The sequence below is a fragment of the Trachemys scripta genome, chromosome 4, assembly GCF_013100865.1.
Source record: "Trachemys scripta elegans isolate TJP31775 chromosome 4, CAS_Tse_1.0, whole genome shotgun sequence".
Taxonomy (NCBI): domain Eukaryota; kingdom Metazoa; phylum Chordata; order Testudines; family Emydidae; genus Trachemys; species Trachemys scripta.
Window position 1 is genome coordinate 55,564,601 of NC_048301.1, and position 13,918 is coordinate 55,578,518.

A 13,918-nucleotide genomic window follows, 5' to 3' on the forward strand; every position below is an offset into this window, starting at 1 on the left:
TATCTTTGGAACAGGTAAATAGATAAGCTGGTCACTTAGAAAGCCAGATACATCCCGCCACCTCCCACCCTTTAATAATATCTTTAGAAGATAGTCTAAGCTTCATCATGATTATACACACACTTCATCATGATTGTATTATAATATGATGAAATTTAATCCCATCAGTGAGGGAATAGGGAGTATATTTGTCCTTAGTACCTCAATACAATTTATATGAGGGTGTGTTCATGCACCTAGAAATGTCTTTTGTTAATTTACTGATTAAGTTGATGTAAATTTTAAGAAATAATTTGGGCCTACCATCTACATAATCATGGCCATGCAATATCCTCAGTTTGTATATGGAACTTCCATTCCTATTAAACACAGTTCCACAGATGGATTAGAAATACAGTAGAAACTTAGAGTTAGGAATGAAGGATGTTCGTAACTCTGAACACAACATTATGGATTTTCTTTCAAAAGTTTACAATTGAGCATTGACTTAATACAGCTTTGAAACTTTATTATGCAGAAAAAAATGCTACTTTCCTTTTTTTTTTTTTTGTAGTTTACATTGAATACAGTGTTGTGCTGTATTTGTGTGTGTGTGTGTGTGTGTTTGTTTTTGGGGAGGTAGGGTAGGGTTCCTCTGCTGCTCCCTGATTGTGTACTTTCAGTTCCAAATGAAGTGTGCTGTTGACTGATCAGTTCATAACTCTGAGGTTTTATGGTAGTAATGGTCCCAATGTTTCACTTGGAAAGTCTTTGGGAGCAGGGAACTTGTTTTAACTTATCTGTAAAGTTACCAGACTCAGATACATGTTAATGAATGTGGTATACATGCTTTTTAAGCAATAAATATCATGGTTTGCATGAGAGATTTTGTCCACAAAAAGCCAAAAGGCATCAGTCCAACTTAAAATGATACCACTTTAAAAAAACTTTTTTCAGAAGTTAGTTTGGAGCTCATTAAAGCAGCAGTAATTGCTATAGGTCTAACAATGGTACATAAATCACAAGCACATTCAGTTAAATTCAAATATGGTAGATTTTCAAAAATGTTGCTCTGTTCCTATTGAGTAAGAAAGTGCAGAATAACAGGTGCACACCTGTAGTTATTGGCTTAGAGTTAAGCTCAAGTATATTTTGAGCATTTTTAATTGACAGGTTCATAAATTCTACACCTTCTTCCTTATCTTAGTGTCCATCTGCCTTCAAAAAAGGTAGACAGTCATAATGTCTGAACATGGGAGGAGAGACATTTATGGACAGAACTTTTAAACAAATATTTTATGTATATTTGATCTTATCTGCTGGGCACCTATTGTTCTGCAGTTTCTAAAATCAATTGTACAGATTCTAATGTAATTTCTCTCTAAACGTATCATAGAATCATAGAATATTAGGGTTGGAAGAGACCACAGGAGGTCATCCCCTGCTCAAAGTAGGACCAACACCAATTAAATCATCCCAGCCAGGGCTTTGTCAAGCCAGGCCTTAAAAACCTCTAAGGATAGAGATTCCACCACCTCCCTAAGTAACCCATTCCAGTGCTTTACCACCCTCCTAGTGAAATAGTGTTTCCTAATATCCAACCTAGACCTCCCCCACTGCAACTTGAGACCATTGCTTCTTGTTCTGTCATCTGCTACCACCAGAACAGCCTAGCTCCATCCTCTTTGGAACCCCCCTTCAGGTTGTTGAAGTCTGTTATCAAATCCCCCCTCACTCTTTTCTTCTGCAGACTAAATAAGCCCAGTTCCCTCAGCCTTTCCTCATAAGTCATGTGCCTCAGCCCCCTAATTATTTTTGTTGCTCTCCGCTGGACTCTCTCCAATTTGTCCACATACCTTCTGTAGTGGGGGGACCAAAACTGGATGCAATACTCCAGGTGGCCTCACCAGTGCCGAATAGAGGGGAATAATCATTTCCCTTGATCTGCTGGCAACGCTCCTACTAATACAGCCCAATATGCCGTTGGCCTTCTTGGCAACAAGGACACACTGCTGACTCATATCCAGCTTCTCGTCCACTGTAATCCCCAGGTCCTTTTCTGCAGAACTGCTGCTTAGCATGTCTAGATTACTTTGGTATATAAAATATTTATTTTCAGATATTTCTGGCTGTGACAGAGTGCTGAAAACCAACAGCTGAGCCAGCACTCTTAAACACCAATTAATTCCCCTGGATGGACCTGATAGAGCCTAATTAGAAATGAGAATGGGCTGGGAAGAACTAACAAGCATACTGACCCATTAATACAGGAGATAAAAGGCACAGGAAGGAAGTGCTGGAGACAGGGAGAAAGGCACAGAAAGGAAGTGCGGAGCTGGAACCAATCTCTGGGTAGGGAGACCTCTTCCCTCTCCTTTCCTTCACAGAGAACTGAGGAGAAACTGAAATTGTAAATAATTATGGTATATGGATCAGCAAAGTGGTGGAAAGAGCACATGTAAATACACTCACTGGGATGTTTCACAACTGAAGATCTCCAAGTCCACATAAACAAAACAGAAGGCAGGAGAGGGACATCAACCTGTCACAATGGCCTTTTATGAAAAGCCAGTATTTAAATCTGGGAATATTCCCTCTTCATCACTTCATATTTAAGTTTGAAAACATCTTGCTGTTGCACTGTAGTTGATCTAGTTATTATTCTTGCTACAAATACATCCACATATCAACTATGTCAGAATATAAGGTGTCTGAAAGTGGTGCCATGGTGCTGCTGTGAGGGAAGTACTATTGTAACTGTCCAACAGTTTATAGGGTGTAGATCCAGTTGAGAATGAAGGGGAGGTAAGGGGCCCACAGTTCCATGGAGTCTTGATCCTGGTGGTGCAGCTGTTTGTGTGTGTGAAATGAACCAATGACTTCAGAGGGACAATGAAGGTGGGTCCTGCCTTATGGCCTACAGCTGCTTCCATCACTATGAGGCCTTCTATAGCCCAATTACTTCAGCAGGAGTTGAGGCCACTTAATACATTCCAGGATGATTCAGCACCTCACAGGATGAGGCCCAAGAAGTCTTGCACCAGCTATTCAATATGAGCTGTTATTGAATTTCCCTATTTTTCCCATCTTTCACCTCTTTTTATCTAGAAGCTCAAGTTAACTTATTGTTATCTGACTATTGAGCAGAATGACCAGCAGTCCAAAAAGCTACTACTGATGCATTCCAATAGCCCACCTAACAACCACTGTAAGTGAAAGTCAACACCTAACTGAACATATCGAGTCAAATTCTGCCCTGAGCTGTCAGACAGAATCTGGTCCACAGTGTCCATGATGCTTAGCATATCTAAACTAAGCAACACGGAACATGGTGCCACGTGGCTACACTCATGGGACACTGCATAGCAAACTCATAGGAATTGCCCTACTGAATCAAATCAGAGGTCAGTCTAGCCTAGCATCATGTCTCTGACAGTGGCCAGCAGCAGATGATTTGGAGGAAGTTGTTTGAACCATGCAGTAGGCAGATGTGGGATAATCTGCTCCCCACATTATGCCTAATCCTGCTTTCTAATAGTTATAGATTGTCTTAAACCCCGAAGAATGAATTTCAATATCCCCTCCAAAATCATTATCATTAATTATAGCAACTTTATATATTCCTGATAACCTTATAAATGTCCAAGTCCTTTTTGAATCTAGCTGAGTTTTTGACCTTAATGACTTTCTATGGCAATGAATCCCCAGTCTCTAACTATATATTGTGTGAAAAAATATTTTCTTTTATTGGTTTTGAATTTGCTACTTTTTAATTGCATTGAATGGCCCTTGCTCTTATGTTATGAGACAGGGAGAATTGAAGTTCCCAATCTACCTTCTCCATATGATTCATTGTTTTATCTGCTTTTAGCATTAACTCTCAAAAGAAATTTCTCACTCTTCCTTTAGAATGAATGACTTCTTCTCCAACTTAATTGAATGCTATGTCTGCAATTCTAGTTTCCTTTTCACCACCTTTGACTCACTTCTGAAACCTTCCCCTCTTCCTGCCTCCACTTCTCTCTGCACAGGATCTCACCAATATTTTCCAAGAGAAAACTGATAAAATACGACGTGACCTCCCTTCAGCTTTCTCTCCCTTCCCTTCTGTGATAGGATAGACAGGCCCCACACTGGCATGGAAGGGGTTAACGAGGGCCTGTGGACACGATTAGCCCACCCTGATAGACCTGCTATTATTGTCAGGAGTGGAGAGGGGACTTAAAAGGAAGAAGCCAACCTTACTTAGGGGATGACCTACAAGGAGAGCAGAACTCTTCTTCTCCCTCAACAAGAGAAGCCTGATTTCAGCCAAGAGTCTGAGATCACTTGCTGCCTGAACAAGCTGGCTGGTGAATGGGACGAATGCGCCCAGAAAGACTGACAAAAAGGACTAGGTCAACAGAGATGAATCCCAGGTAGAAGAGTGGGATCCTGCCAATGAACCCTCAGATGACCCAGGTTTTGAGTTTACTGTTTTCCTTTTATTTTGGAGTCTAATACCCTGGTTGGAAGGTATGCCATAATTGGAAGGCTAAGGCACCATGGCACTGAATCAACCATCGGGAAACCGGTGACTGAGTGAGTCATACTTTGACATATCATAAGGAAGCACCACCTAGGCAACCCGGTTACACACTCTACAACTCACCTCCTCCCTTGCCATAGACATAGAAGTTTCTTGTCTGATCTCCTCTAACCTCGCCACTTCCCATAGTGACTCCATACCATCTCCAGCTCTCCCTCGGGTCCACACTCAACCCATCCCTTACTCTTCCCAATCTCTCACTTTCCTTTATCCTTTTCTTTTCAAAATACTGTACAAGCATGCTTTTTGTTTGTCCCATTTAAAAAAATGCATCCTTGACTCCATTTGCTTTTCCAAATACCATCCCAGCTCCTTTAATCTCTAAAATCATTGAACATGCTGTTTACAATTGCTGTCTTGAATTCCTTTCCTCCAATTCCATTCTAGACCCTCTCCGATCTAGTTTCCACTCTGTGCACGCTTTTGCCAAAGTCTCAAAAGATCTTCGTAACCAGACCTCAGAACCAGTACTCCATCCTCATCCTCTTTTAACCTGTCAGCCATCTTCAACAGCGTCAACCATGCTCATGTTCTTGAAATCTTTTCCTCCTCTGGCTTCCATGACTCTGTGCTCTCCCGGTTCTCCAAACTCTCTAATCACTCATTCAGTCCTTCTGAGTATCTCCATTCCAACTTTCTGTGGGGGTTCCACATGGCTCAGTCCTTGGTCCCCTTTTCTTCTCCCTCTACACTTTATCTCTGGGTAATCTCATCCATAAACACACATTCAACTGCTATCTCTATGCTGACAACTCACAGACTTACCTCTTGCCTGTCACCTTCTGTCCAAACTAAAATCTTGGCCTGTTTCTCTAACATCTCCTCATGGATATCTAGCTGTCAACTCAAGTTCCGCATGGCTAAAACAGAGCTCTTAATCTTCCCTCCTACCCAAGCCCTCCCCCCATCTTTTTTCTTGATCACTGTGGACAACATCACCAGCCTGCAACCTTGCTATCATCTTTGACTCGGACTTAGAGATCTCTAGGTGCTCACATCCAAGCTATATCTAAATCTTGCAATTCTTTCTGTGTAACATCTATAAGATATGGCCTTTCCTTTCCATTTACACAAATAACATGCTCATCCAGGCTGTCATCATCTTGTGTCTTGATTACTGCAACATTCTTTTCTTTGGCCTTCACAAATGCAATCTTGGCCAACTCTTATCCATGCAGAATGTTCCTACAAAGATCATTTCCCTAGCCCATTGCTTTGACCATGTCTTTTTGCATCACTGCACTGGCTCCCTCATCTCTATCATGTCAAACACAAGCTACTTGTCTTCACATCCAGGGCCTTCACAGCCTATTCTCATCCCTGCCTGTTATCTCTCATTCATTATCGAGCTTCTGACACCAATTAGCCAATGTGGCAGTCTCCATTCCCTACATGTTACATTTTCAAACATGCGCCTTTGTGCTTTCTCCAATGCTTCCTCATACTTGGGATGAGCTCCTTGTAAAACTAACTCATTATCCTCTTTCAAAATCCTCCTTAAAACTCTCCTTTTCCAGAATGACTACAAAAAACTTGACAATGGTTAGGCTATTAGTGTGTGAGTACACAGCCTGTCATGCTGACCAACACTGTATCTTTGTACTCCTCGTCTGTCTGTATCCATCTGTTGTGTCTTGTTTTATACTTAGATTGTAAGCACCTTGGGGGAGGGACCATCTTTTTGTTCTATGTTTGGACAGCACCTGGCACATTGGGTACTAGTCCATTGCTAGAGCTCCTAGATGCTACAGTGATATAAATAATAATAATAAATGTGTTCAGAAGAGCTAAGCCTCTCAGCTCTTTCTAAAGGCTATTTTCATCTCCTTTTAGGGCTCCACACCCCATAAGTACAAACTCAGGATTGGGAATCTTTCAAATAGTAGTTTAGAAAACATATTTTATTCTGGGAAATCAAACAAAGTTCTTATTGGCAGGAACATGGACTTTGCTGTAAGATTTTATCTGCACTGTCCATGTTTGAATGGTGTAATGCCACTATGAAGGAAGTTTATATCAAGCTGAAAGCATTTCCTGTGGCTCTGATACCATATATTGCAAGGAGTGACATGTATGACCAAACAAAACAGAGATCCCTGAGGTGGGCCATTTGCTAGTGTGAGGACATTATAAAGATATTTAAGTTTTAAGCAAGCTAATTTAACTAAGTAGTTGGGTGAAACTGGGTGGGGAGAGGAAATCTGAAGGGGTACAGTAATCTGGAAAGGTTGGGAACCATTGTTCTAGCCAATTTGTTCACTGACAGAATATTTTTTAAAAAGCAAATATCACCCATTCTTTTAATTTCTAATTGCAAGTGTTCACTCCTGATTGAAAGAGCCATGCTTACTGAACCAGGGAGCAGAAATCTATCATATGACCTATATGACCAAACAAAACAGCTTGCATTCAGAATGTAAAATGTCACATGCTCTCAACAAGCTGTTTATGAATGAGATACATACCAAAAATTATTCAGCAGATAATTTCAAAAAAAGAATACATTGGAAAATAGGAGTCTAGCCACAGACAAATTTGGAACAAAGTAAGAGGTGATATTTGATTACATTAATATTGTTTGCACAGCTTTGTTGCTGACTTGTGATGTTCCATTGCTGAGCGATAGTAACAAACCCAGCACTTTTTGTAAGCCGCTTTAAGCATGCCATACTGTGTTATCATGAAGATTTACCATATTCTGTGTTGTAAATGCAGATGATCCATTTTCATTCTTTTTCTACTTGTTTGTCTGTGCTTATTGGAAAGCCGAATGAGAAATTTTAAAACATTTAAGTATGAGACGCGTACCTATTTTTCCCTCGGTATGTTTCTTTGTCAAGGCTGCCCAAAGTACACTGTGCATTTGCCTTGGGTGGTACCATCAGCAAGTCTGTGCGAAGGGAGAATGTAATTTTGCTTTGTATTTATAAAGCTTTCTATTTGCTCTATTATTGGCTTTATATTTTGTATTCACCCACAGGAGGTGTTTTGGGAAAGGCATTACTTACAGATGGTGTGGAACTAGCTGAGCACTCTGAGCAGCAGGGACGAGTGGGGACCTGGGTTCCAGCCAGTCACTGTGGAGTTGGCTCCCCACCATCCTTAAGCAGTGCCCTCCCCAGAACGGAGTGCAGGAGTGGGTAGGAGGAGAAAAATTAGGTTAGATCAATCTGTGCCTCAGAAGCCAAACTTTCACCCCACTTGCCTCCCTCCCCCATATATATATATATATATATATATATATATATATATTAAATTGTGGACTGAAAGTATGCACCCATCAGAATTACTGAAAACATGCCCAGAAATTAAAAATCAACCTACATTTAGAAATAATTAGCCACAAAAGATTGTAGCGAGGGGGACATGGCACAAAACAGCTGGCTTGGGGGTTTCAGGTGGACAATCCCTGCTCTAGGGTGTCACTAAATCTGAGGAGCTGCAACAGAGGCCATGTGCCTTAAATATAAACAATGCATCTGTTAATCATTTTAATGGAAGCCAGTTTAATGTCCTCAGTACAGGGAAACGAGAAGTAGATACCGTCATTTTTATGCATGAGAAGATATTTTAATGTGGATTAAAATCTTGGCGAAAGCTTTATAAATCTGCACAAATGAGGGCAAAGTCCTCGTTGGCGATCTCTAAAGAGAGAGTTAAAATAAGCCAGCTAGATAACAAAAGCATGGGTGAGCAATTCAGCATCCTCCAGGCAAAGCTGTGATGCAATCTGTAAATGTTCCAGAGATGGTAAGAATGCCAGCTTCGTGTTCAAGTTTATGGGATTATTAAAAGACTGACTAAAGTCTGTGATCAAAGTTAGGATTGTCATCCCTACTGATGTAATAAAAACCATGTTCCTTATCTGAGCAAAAGGAAAACTTTACCATGTGGCCTTAAAGGCTTACCAAAAGCCTAAATTTGCCACTGCCAGCTAAATCTTGGGGCTTTTTTCTGATCTCCCACTGTTGTACTGCCCATGTAGCTCCACCAGTGTTGGCAATGGAAATGAAAACAAGACACAGGCATTTTTGCCATCCTATCTATGTTTAACCCTACTCAGAGCAGGTATAGCTAACATGGTGGTAAAAATACCAGTGGACAGTGGCACTCTACAACCAGTGGGGCGGTGACAGAAGGAGATTTAAAAAAAATATGCCAGTGGTAAACAAGGAATTAGAATGGAAAATGCTAGTGAGCACCCTTAATATAAAAGAAAGCAACTTTTTTTAGTCATATTGCTGAGGACACAGAAATCAGGTGAAAAATCAAGTTTTTAACCAGAGTATGATGTGTCTATTTTGGGGCTGGAGATGGGATGGACTGTAACAGAATTTGGTAGGTTTTACCCCTATGTTTAAGAAGTAGATGCCAAAATACCCTAAAACAGAGAAAAGGATGTTAATTACTGGAGGAATTTTCCACTAAATCATCTGCCTCAATGGCTCAGGTTATGTCACTTATAGATATGGACTTATCACTGACAATACCTACTGGTTGTGAGATGGTACACAGTTAATTGTAGAGCAACTGAACTTTAGGCAGCTCATTCACAGTTCTGGAAGTTAAATGAGCAACCTGTTTCACAGATTAATGAGTTGAAGAGCTGTTCTGATATTGTATTTGTCAACATAACAAAATATAATCACACCAGTTTCAATTATTTTGGTAATTTATTTCAAAATACCTGTCAGCAAGTATGTCTGTAACAATGCAGACAACAAAAAAGATTCCCCCAATAGTGACTTAAAGAAACTCCTATGACAACCCAGTTCCTTTTTCTCTGTTATTCATTTGTTGGGCACCTCAGTACGGGTGTGTCGCATGTGCCAGCTGGGCACCGCTTGGGGGAAAACTCTGCCCTGCCGTACTCAGACACCCACATTCTCTTCTCCCTAGAGTCCAGCTGCAGGGTACCACCCATCCCAGACACCTGCACCCCCTCCTCCCCAAGCCCAGCCTCAGGGCACCCCCCAGCCTAGACACCCACAACTCCTACCTCCAGGGATTGAGAGAAACAGTCTGATGCTGGGTCCCGGGCTTGTGCAGTTTTTCCTGCACACTGCCTCCTTCCTTTAGGACATGCTAGGAACTGCAGCTACTGGGAACACCTCCAGCTACCCTCTCCCCCCACCCCAGTGTTCTGTATTTGTGAGCTGGAGAGCTGGGCTCTGCTGGGTCCAGTGGCCCCTAGTGGCAGCAAGCAGCTCTGCAGCACCAATTCTGCAGGGAAAGATGAAATTCTGCACAGAACATTAATTCTGTGCAAATTCTGCATTGTGCAGTGGCACAGAATTCTCCCAGGAGTAACAGAACAGCAAAGAACATTTATATCAAGAGAGAGAGAAGATGGGGGAGATCATATATTTTATTGGACCATTTCTGTTAGTGAAAGAGACAGACTGGAATTTTTGGACTCCTGACCAACAGTTAACCTGGCCTAGCTTTCTAGTAAATACCTGGCCTTAGTGGGTTACAGATTGTTGTAAAGAGACATAAAACCAGTATCTCTATTGAGTCCAGCATTTTTAGTATCTAGCAAAGTCATGTATTTAAGATCCCAGGCTTGTCTTTTGAAGGTGTTGTACGGTTTTCCTATGAGGATGAGAACTGAGAGGTCAGCTAGAGTCTGATCATTTTGTGAAAAGTATTCCCCCACCAGGTGACAAGGTGTTTGTCTTTTATCATTTTTCTGTGTGAGTTCATTTAAGAGCATCTTCAACTTATGAAGACTACCCCTAATTGGAGCTGCATTATCTGGACTCTCCAGGGACTGAACTTCTGCCCCACTAGAGAAACTGATCTCATAGTAACATGCAGAGTACTAGAAGAATTCTTTTGCCGATTCTGACTCAAAGAATTTTCACAAACAAAAAGGACAACATGTCCCCACTGACAGTCATAAAAAAGAATCATCTGACCGGACATGCTGCAGTGGATAAAACCACACACTTCATCATAACATCGATTGCTTCAGGAAAAAAAAAACTGTGAAATCCTCAACAAACATCAAACCCACCACAGTCTCTCCACAGCTAATAGGTCATCCATAGAGTCCCTGAAATCCAGTCACTAGATACTGATCAAACCAGCAGACAAATGGGGCAACATCATAGTCCTCAACTATGTCAATGAGGCCATCCAACAACTCTCTGACACCACCTACTATAAACAATTCAAATAAGACACTGTACCACAATTCACACAGGAATTTAAGAATATCATCAAACAGCTCCAAAAGAAACTCTATAACCTCATCCCCCATGCTTCCCAAGATACATAAACAAGGGAACCTAGGCAGACCCATCATATCTGACCACTGCACTCTTATGGAAAGAATATTAGGGCTCATAGAAACCATCTTCAAACTATTCACCACACAACAGGTCAGTTTCCTCTAGGACACAAGTGACTTCCTCCAAAAACTCCACAGCGTTAACAACCTTTCTCAGTATTCCATCCTTGCCACCATGGATGTCACCTCCCTATAGTCAACATCCCTCACCATGATGGCATGGCTACCTGCCTCAAATGTCTATGAGAGAATGTGCAACACCCAGATATCCACCCCGAACACATTGCCAAACTCATCCATTTCATCCTCCCCATAACAATTTTACATTCAACAATAAACACTTTGTCCAAACCATCAGAACAGCCATGTGTACCAGAATGGCTCCCCAATATGCAAACCCTTCATGGGCCACTTTGAGGAAAAATTTCTAGAAAAAAAGTGCCACAAAACCAATGATATACGGCACTACATCAATGATATTTTCATCCTCTGTAGAGACAACCTAAACTCCCTCATAAATTTCCATCACAACTTTAACAATCACCACGCATCTGTCAACCTCTCTGCAGAACACTCCCACACCAGTATCAACTTTCTGGACACCACAATCAGCCTCAGCAATGGAACCCCTACAGACAGCTATATACAAGAAACCATGGCTCACCACACTTATCTCCACAGATCCAGTAACCACTCCAGACACACCAAGAAACCGGTTACCTACAGTTAGGCACACACATACCACAGAATATGGTATGGGATGGTGTTCCAAGAAGGTGGAGTGATAGGCAGAGAGGGGGTCCACCTAACGAAGAGAGGGGAGAGCATCTTCGCAAGCAGGCTGGCTAACCTAGTGAGGAGGGCTTTAAACTAGGTTCACTGGGGGAAGGAGACCAAAGCCCTGAGGTAAGTGGGGAAGTGGGATACTGGGATGAAGCAGGAGCAGGAGAGTGCAAGAGGGGAGGACTCCTGTCTCATATTGAGAAAGCAAGACTATCAGCGAGTTATCTTAAGTGCCTATACACCAATGCAAGAAGCCTGGGAAACAAGCAGGGAGAACTGGAAGTCCTGGCACAGTCAAGGAATTATGAAGTGATTGGAATAACAGAGACCTGGTGGGATAACTCACATGTCTGGAGTACTGTCATGGATGGATATAAACTGTTCAGGAAGGACAGGCAGGGCAGAAAAGGTGAGGGAGTTGAATTGTATGTAAGAGAGCAGTATGACTGCTCAGAGCTCCGGTATGGAACTGCAGAAAAACCTGAGAGTCTCTGGATTAAGTTTAGAAGTGTGATCAACAAGGGTGATGTCGTGGTGGGAGTCTGCTATAGACCACCAGACCAGAGGGATGAGGTGGACAAGGCTTTCTTCTGGCAACTAACAGAAGTTACTAGATCACAGGCCCTGGTTCTCATGGGAGACTTCAATCACCCTGATATCTGCTGGGAGAGTAATACAGCGGTGCCCAGACAATCTAGGACGTTTTTGGAAAGTGTAGGGGACAATTTTCTGGTGCAAGTGCTGGAGGAACCAACTAGGGGCAGAGCTCTTCTTGACCTGCTGCTCACAAACCGGGAAGAATTAGTAGGGGAAGCAAAAGAGGATGGCAACCTGGGAGGCAGTGACCATGAGATAGTCGAGTTCAGGATCCTGACACAAGGAAGAAAGGAGAGCAGCAGAATATGGACCCTGGACTTCAGAAAAGCAGACTTTGACTCCCTCAGGGAATGGATGGGCAGGATCCCAGGATCCATGAGGGGGAAAGGAGTCCAGGAGAGCTGGCTGTATTTTAAAGAATCCTTATTGAGGTTGCAGGAACAAATGATCCCGATATGTAGAAAGAATAGTTAATATGGCAGGCGACCAGCTTGGCTTAACAGTGAAATCCTTGCTGATCTTAAACACAAAAAAGAAGCTTACAAGAAGTGGAAGACTGGACAAACGACCAGGGAGGAGTATAAAACTATTGCTTAGGCATGCAGGAGTGAAATCAGGAAGGCCAAATCACACTTGGAGTTGCAGCTAGCAGGAGATGTTAAGAGTAACAAGAAGGGTTTCTTCAAGTATGTTAGCAACAAGAAGAAAGTCAAGGAAAGTGTGGGCCCCTTACTGAATGAGGGAGGCAACCTAGTGACAGAGGATGTGGAAAAAGCTAATGTACTCAATCCTTTTTTTGCCTCTGGCTTCACAAACAAGGTCAGTTCCCAGACTGCTGCACTGGGCAGCACAGCATGGGAAGGAGGTGACCAACCCTCTGTGGAGAAAGAAGTGGTTTAGGACTATTTAGAAAAGCTGAATGAGCACAAGTCCATGGGGCCGGATGCGCTGCATCTGAGGGTGCTAAAGGAGTTAGTGCATGTGATTGCAGAGCCATTGGCCATTATCTTTGAAAACTCATGGCGATCGGGGGAGGTCCCGGATGACTTGAAAAAGGCTAATGTAGTGCCCATCTTTAAAAAAGACAAGGAGGAGGATCCGGGGAACTACAGGCCAGTCAGCCTCACCTCTGTCCCTGGAAAAATCATGGAGCAGGTCCTCAAGGAATCAATTCTGAAGCACTTAAAGGAGAGGAAAGTGATCAGGAACAGTCAGCATGGATTCACCAAGGGCAAGTCATGCCTGACTAACCTGACTGCCTTCTATGAGGAGATAACTGGCTCTGTGGATGAGGGGAAAGCAGTGGACGTGTTCTTTCTTGACTTTAGCAAAACTTTTGATACGGTCTCCCACAGTATTCTTGCCAGCAAGTTAAAGAAGTATGGGCTGGATGAATGGACTATAAGGTGGATAGAAAGCTGGCTAGATTGTCGGGGCTCAACGGGTAGTGATCAATGGCTCCATGTCTAGTTGGCAGCCGGTATCAAGCGAAGTGTCCCAAGGGTCAGTCCTGGGGCTGGTTTTGTTCAATATCTTCATTAATGATCTAGAGGATGGTGTGGACTGCACCCTCAGCAAGTTTGCAGATGACACTAAACTGGAAGGAGTGGTAGATATGCTGGAGGGTAGGGATAGGATACAGAGGGACCTAGGCAAATTAGAAGACTGGGCCAAAA